Raw genomic sequence first — 5,116 nt, 5'->3', positions numbered from 1 at the left:
AGAGAGAGAGAGAGAAATTGAATTAGCGGAACTGAGAGAGAAAAACAACCCAGCAAGTGCCAACTGGCAGCCTCTCTGGATCAATAATATTAACGATTTCAGAGACTTCCAAAGAGCTATTGCCAACTCCTTTGGCTTTTTTCAATACTATTATCACTATTACAAGGACACCCCAAGGCCCTTTTACTTAAAGCCATGACAGAATGCCCCAAATGACAGCACTGTTGATTTCTGCCTTCAAGGGCTGCAACCTCAATGCTTCTGAGAGAGGTGGGTGGTGGGGCTAGACTTGGCTGTAATTTGAAGGTCAAGGTTTCAGAGGGAGGGATGGCAGTCTCCTGAGAATTCGTTTTGTCTAGTAGCCATGTGACCACTTACCCTGACCAACCCTGAGGATTTCCACTTGCCTCTGTGAAGATGTTGATAAAAATCAAGGCCTTCACTGGAAAAACTAGGTCGTGTCTAAGTGCCTCTGCTCTGGCAGACGTTCTGGTTCCACTCTCTGCTCTGTCATTGACCATGTCCTCCTCAAGGCCCTCCATCTCTTGGGGCCTCTGTCCCCTGTGACTTGGGGTATGGGAGCGGGAGGATTGTCTAATGATGAATGATTGCTGAGAGTCTGTGGTGGTCAATCATTGTAGGGGTACAGGAGCCAGAGGGAGGGGACATGGCTCAAGGGAGAAGACAAAGGCCCGAGGCGTCTGTGAAAACTATTCATTCATTCATTCATTTATTCATTCATTCATTCAACATGTACTTCCTGAGGGCCCACTCTGCGTCAGGCATTATTCTAGGTTCCAGACCAATGCAGTCTAAGAGGAATTTCATGGGAGCCACAGCTATAATTTTAAACTTTCTAGTTGCTACATTAAAAGAGGTGAAAAAAAACAGGTAAAATTAATTTTAATGTTTGTTAACCCAATATACCATAGGTATTATTTAAACATATAACCAATATAATATACACTGAGTGGTCAGATTATTATGACTGGCCAGATTATTATGACCACCCCATCAGTACTTCATTGGGCCACCTTTTGCCTTAATACTGCGGCAATTCTTCTTGGCATTGACTCCACGAGATGTTGAAAGGTGATGTGAGGAATCTGACACCATGCCTGATGAATAGCACTGTCCAGTTCTGTGAGATTTGATGGTTGTGGAACCAGCTGCCTGATGGCTCTTTTAACTTCGTCCCACAAATGCTCAATTGGATTGAGATCTGGTGATTGTGGGGGCCACCTAAGCAAGGTAAAATCTCCCTCATGTTCTTGAAACCACTCCTGCACAATACAAGCACTGTGGCATGGTGCATTGTCTTGTTGGAAGAAGCCATCTCCATTGGGATACGCCATCAACATGATAGGATGAACTTGCATGGCATGGTGCATTGTCTTGTTGGAAGAAGCCATCTCCATTGGGATACACCATCAACATGATAGGATGAACTTGATCAGCAACAATACTTAGGTATGTTGTGCTATTCAGACGTTTATAATGATCTGGCCCTCTAGCAACTTCAATGGGAAATTATAGCTAATTTGCCTACAAACGTCAGGTGGTCATAATAATCTGGCCACTCAGTGTATAAAGTACTGATGAGGTATTTCATGTTCTCAGTTTCATCCTGAGACTTTGAAGTCCAGTGTACATTTGACATTTCTGGCGCATCTTAAATAATGGCTCCATGGGCTGTGACACCTGAGGATTTGGACGTGGAAAGAGCAGAGAAGGCTAACATTTATTGAGTTCTCATTAGGAGAGAGGCATCATGCTAAGTACTTTTTGCACATTAAATAATTCCATCCTACAGCACAGCTAATAGTCACTATCTCATACTTATAACAGAGATGAGGAAATGGATACCCAGGAGCTCAAAGTTGCTCCAAACCATATGGCTGCTGAGTGGTGAGCCAAGGACACAGTCTGTCTGGTGACATGTACTTGGGCAGATATTTACTATCCTATTTACTGTATTCCTTTAAGCTAGGCAGCCCATGTGAATCTGTAAACATGTGGTGGTTTCTGAGCTCTCAGGGCTGTTGTGGGGGATAAAAATCAAACCGTTGTAAGTGGTATGAACTGCTGGCTCTATCTCACGTAGGACATCAGGAATGGGCACTTCCCTTTGAATCCTTCAATTTAGGTTAAAGCCACCTATAAGCTAAACGACAGTGTCACTCTTTGGGGAGGTCCTCCTTGTCCCTGGGTCTTACAGAGTCCTAAAAGGGGATCTGTCTGGCTCCACGGCCACCTGCCACTGTCCCTGTGTGCCATGTAGGGTCTGGTGGGGTACTGGGCCTCTCCCAGCTGGAGCTGTTGGTTCACACTGAACTTGACCTCAAGTAACACCAGAAGACACCACCCTCCACAGTGGGTTCATCAAGTCATACCTCAGGGGTAACAAGTGAATTTAAAATTTCAAACTTTTGAGCCCATCTTGAAAAATCAGGATATTTAACATAAAAATTGATATTTATAATGCCTCAAAAGTTTTTTAAATAGGATGACACTCAGTCTGGATTCCTACATGGCTACCACTGAGTAGCAACAGTCCCTTTCAGAGGGGTGTGTGCTACAGTGGATGCAGTCCTTACCACTACCTACTACTGGCTGGCCCCTGCCACTAATGAGGATTCAAGGGTGTTTTTTTTAAAAAAAATTTTTTATTGGATTTCAGAGAGGAAGGGAGGGGGAGAGATCAATGATGAGAGAGAATCATTGATCGGCTGCCTCCTGCATGCCCCCTACTGGGGATCAAGCCTGCCCCCCAGGAGTATGCCCTTGACCAGAATCGAACCCTGGACCCTTCAGTCCACAGGCCGACGCTCTATCCACTGAGCCAAACCAGCTAGGGCAAGATTCAAGTTTCATTTGTCATCACACATGTGTCATTGCTTTTCATTGTGGAGACCCAGCTCTCTGTGTACGTGTCTCTACAAAACAGACCACACACAGACAGGCTGTGTATTTCCTAAGGCCAGCAGTGTTATTGCTTTATTTACTCTTTTCTTACCTGGCCCCTTGCAACACCTGCCCTGCTCCTGGGTCCAGCCCTCAGCCACACACACAGCCACTTCCTCTCTAAGGGCTCTGTGCCAGGGCAGATTCCGGCACCCACCTGCAGGAAGAACCTGCAAACTGTAAGCCTCTTCCCGGTTTTGAAGAGCCTTTGAAATGCTAAGCATTCATTCTATTCTCCAATGGTCCAGTATCAGTGTGTGAAGGTACTTCTGAGGAGCCAACCTTCAGAAGCCCAGCGGTCCATTTCTCCTCTGCCAGGAGCTAGGGAAAAATAACCATGCAGCCCGAGTTGCCTTCCTGAGGAGACCACGCAGTAAGGTGGCTAAGAGCACAGATTTGGAAGCTGGACTAACCTAAATCTAAGCTGGCTTGCACCCCTTACTGCTTGGGTGAGCTTGAAAATTTCACTCCGTGCCCCTGCCTTGTGTCAGGACCTGGCACAACCAGTGCTGTGTGGTTGCTATCGTTCTTAAAGTGCAAATCAAATTGTTAGCAGCTCGCTCCACTGTGCCATTTAATGGGGAAGCCTAGCTCTTGTAGAGTTTCTGGTTTCATAGTAGAGAATAAGGGCACGTTATCCCTTTTCCACACCAGTAAACATTCATGAGGATGTGCTCCAAGGAAACAGGCCCTCCCAAACAGTCCTGTTTACTCTGCTGACTGCCCAGTTGAGAGGGAGACCCACAGCCCAGAGTACAGCAGACACCTGTCCTTTGCACAGGTGAGGAGGCCCCCGCAGGGCAGCAGGCATGGCTCACCGCCCAATCCCATCCTCAGAGTTCAGGCCACAACAAAGGCGCCCCCACATGAGCAGTGGAAGGAGAAAAAGGATTCTGCTCTGTAGACAAAACACAAATGTCACCCCAAAGGGCAGGATAAACATAGCAGGGGACCCAGGCCAACTGGACAAGAGCAGGCTGCCTTGAGTGACAGGTGAGCAGGTTGTGAAAGGGGCGTCAGGTGGCCTGGAACAATGAAAAGAATAGGGGGCAGGAGTCAGGAGACCTGAGTTCCAGGCCCACCTGGCCTACTGTCTAGCTGAACGGCCTTAGATGAGCCTTCCACTGTGCTAGTCTCAGCCTCCTCAGCCAACGAGGGGACAGACCAGGTGTGCATACTGTCCCTTCTGGCCCATCCCCCAGCCTCTCATACTAGAGTGGCCATGCTTATTACATGTTCTGGCTGACCTAGTCCTGACATAGTCCACTGTAATCCCCAAAGCAAGAACTGTCTATAAGATCCAGGGCCCTATAGCAGGTGCTGCTTAGAACCTCGGACCTTAATTGGGCTCAATAAAAGCTTTTCCCCCCTTCATAGTGGTGGCTTCTATGTGGAGCACCCCACACTTACTATTTACTTATCCATTCTTCCATTAATGCAGCATTTATTAAACTCGTGCCACTTATAACTGGGATGAATGAGACAACACAGGGCACAAAATCCAGCAATGCACCCACAGGACATGACCTTGGACCTCTGAGAACTGGTGTCAAAGCATCCTGCCATCCCCTGCTTAAGAACGCATGCCATGGCTCCCTCCGTGTCACCCTAGCTTCCTGAGACAGGTGGGTGAAGGGGGTACCAGAGGGCCAAGCCAACCTCCAGCACCACTTAAAGCACCATCACAGCTTCTTGCTCTGAACTGAGTCACAGTCCCCTTCCCTCTCTTCTTACAAGGCAGTGCATGGTATGAAATGAGAACATTTCCACAGATTTTCCCCAAACTGCACGTATCCTGGGCTCTGGTGTCAGGAGCCTCTTCTTTTCCCAGAAGCCGAGACGGCATCCCACTGACAGAGCCTGATAATAAATGAGTTCATTACCCTGGCTGCTGGGGCCCATGACAGCCCATCTGCTGGCGTGATTAATTAAAACTCTGACTGGCGATGGAGGCACCATCTCAGGGCAGAAAAGCAATTATTCGGAGCATCTTCCAGCCCAACTTTCCTGATGGATCCTAGAGAGAGGGACACCAGGAAGGGAGAGCAGGGTCTTCCGGGCCGGTCCCATCTCCTTCCCGCCTTAGGTTCCCTGTAGAGTCTCCTCCTGGGAAGCCCACTAGAATTAAGTGGAAGCGAGGGGTGGGCCAGAT

This window comes from Myotis brandtii, unplaced genomic scaffold (assembly GCF_000412655.1).
Source record: "Myotis brandtii unplaced genomic scaffold, ASM41265v1 scaffold79, whole genome shotgun sequence".
Lineage (NCBI taxonomy): Eukaryota > Metazoa > Chordata > Mammalia > Chiroptera > Vespertilionidae > Myotis > Myotis brandtii.
This window is presented reverse-complemented; position numbering follows the sequence as displayed.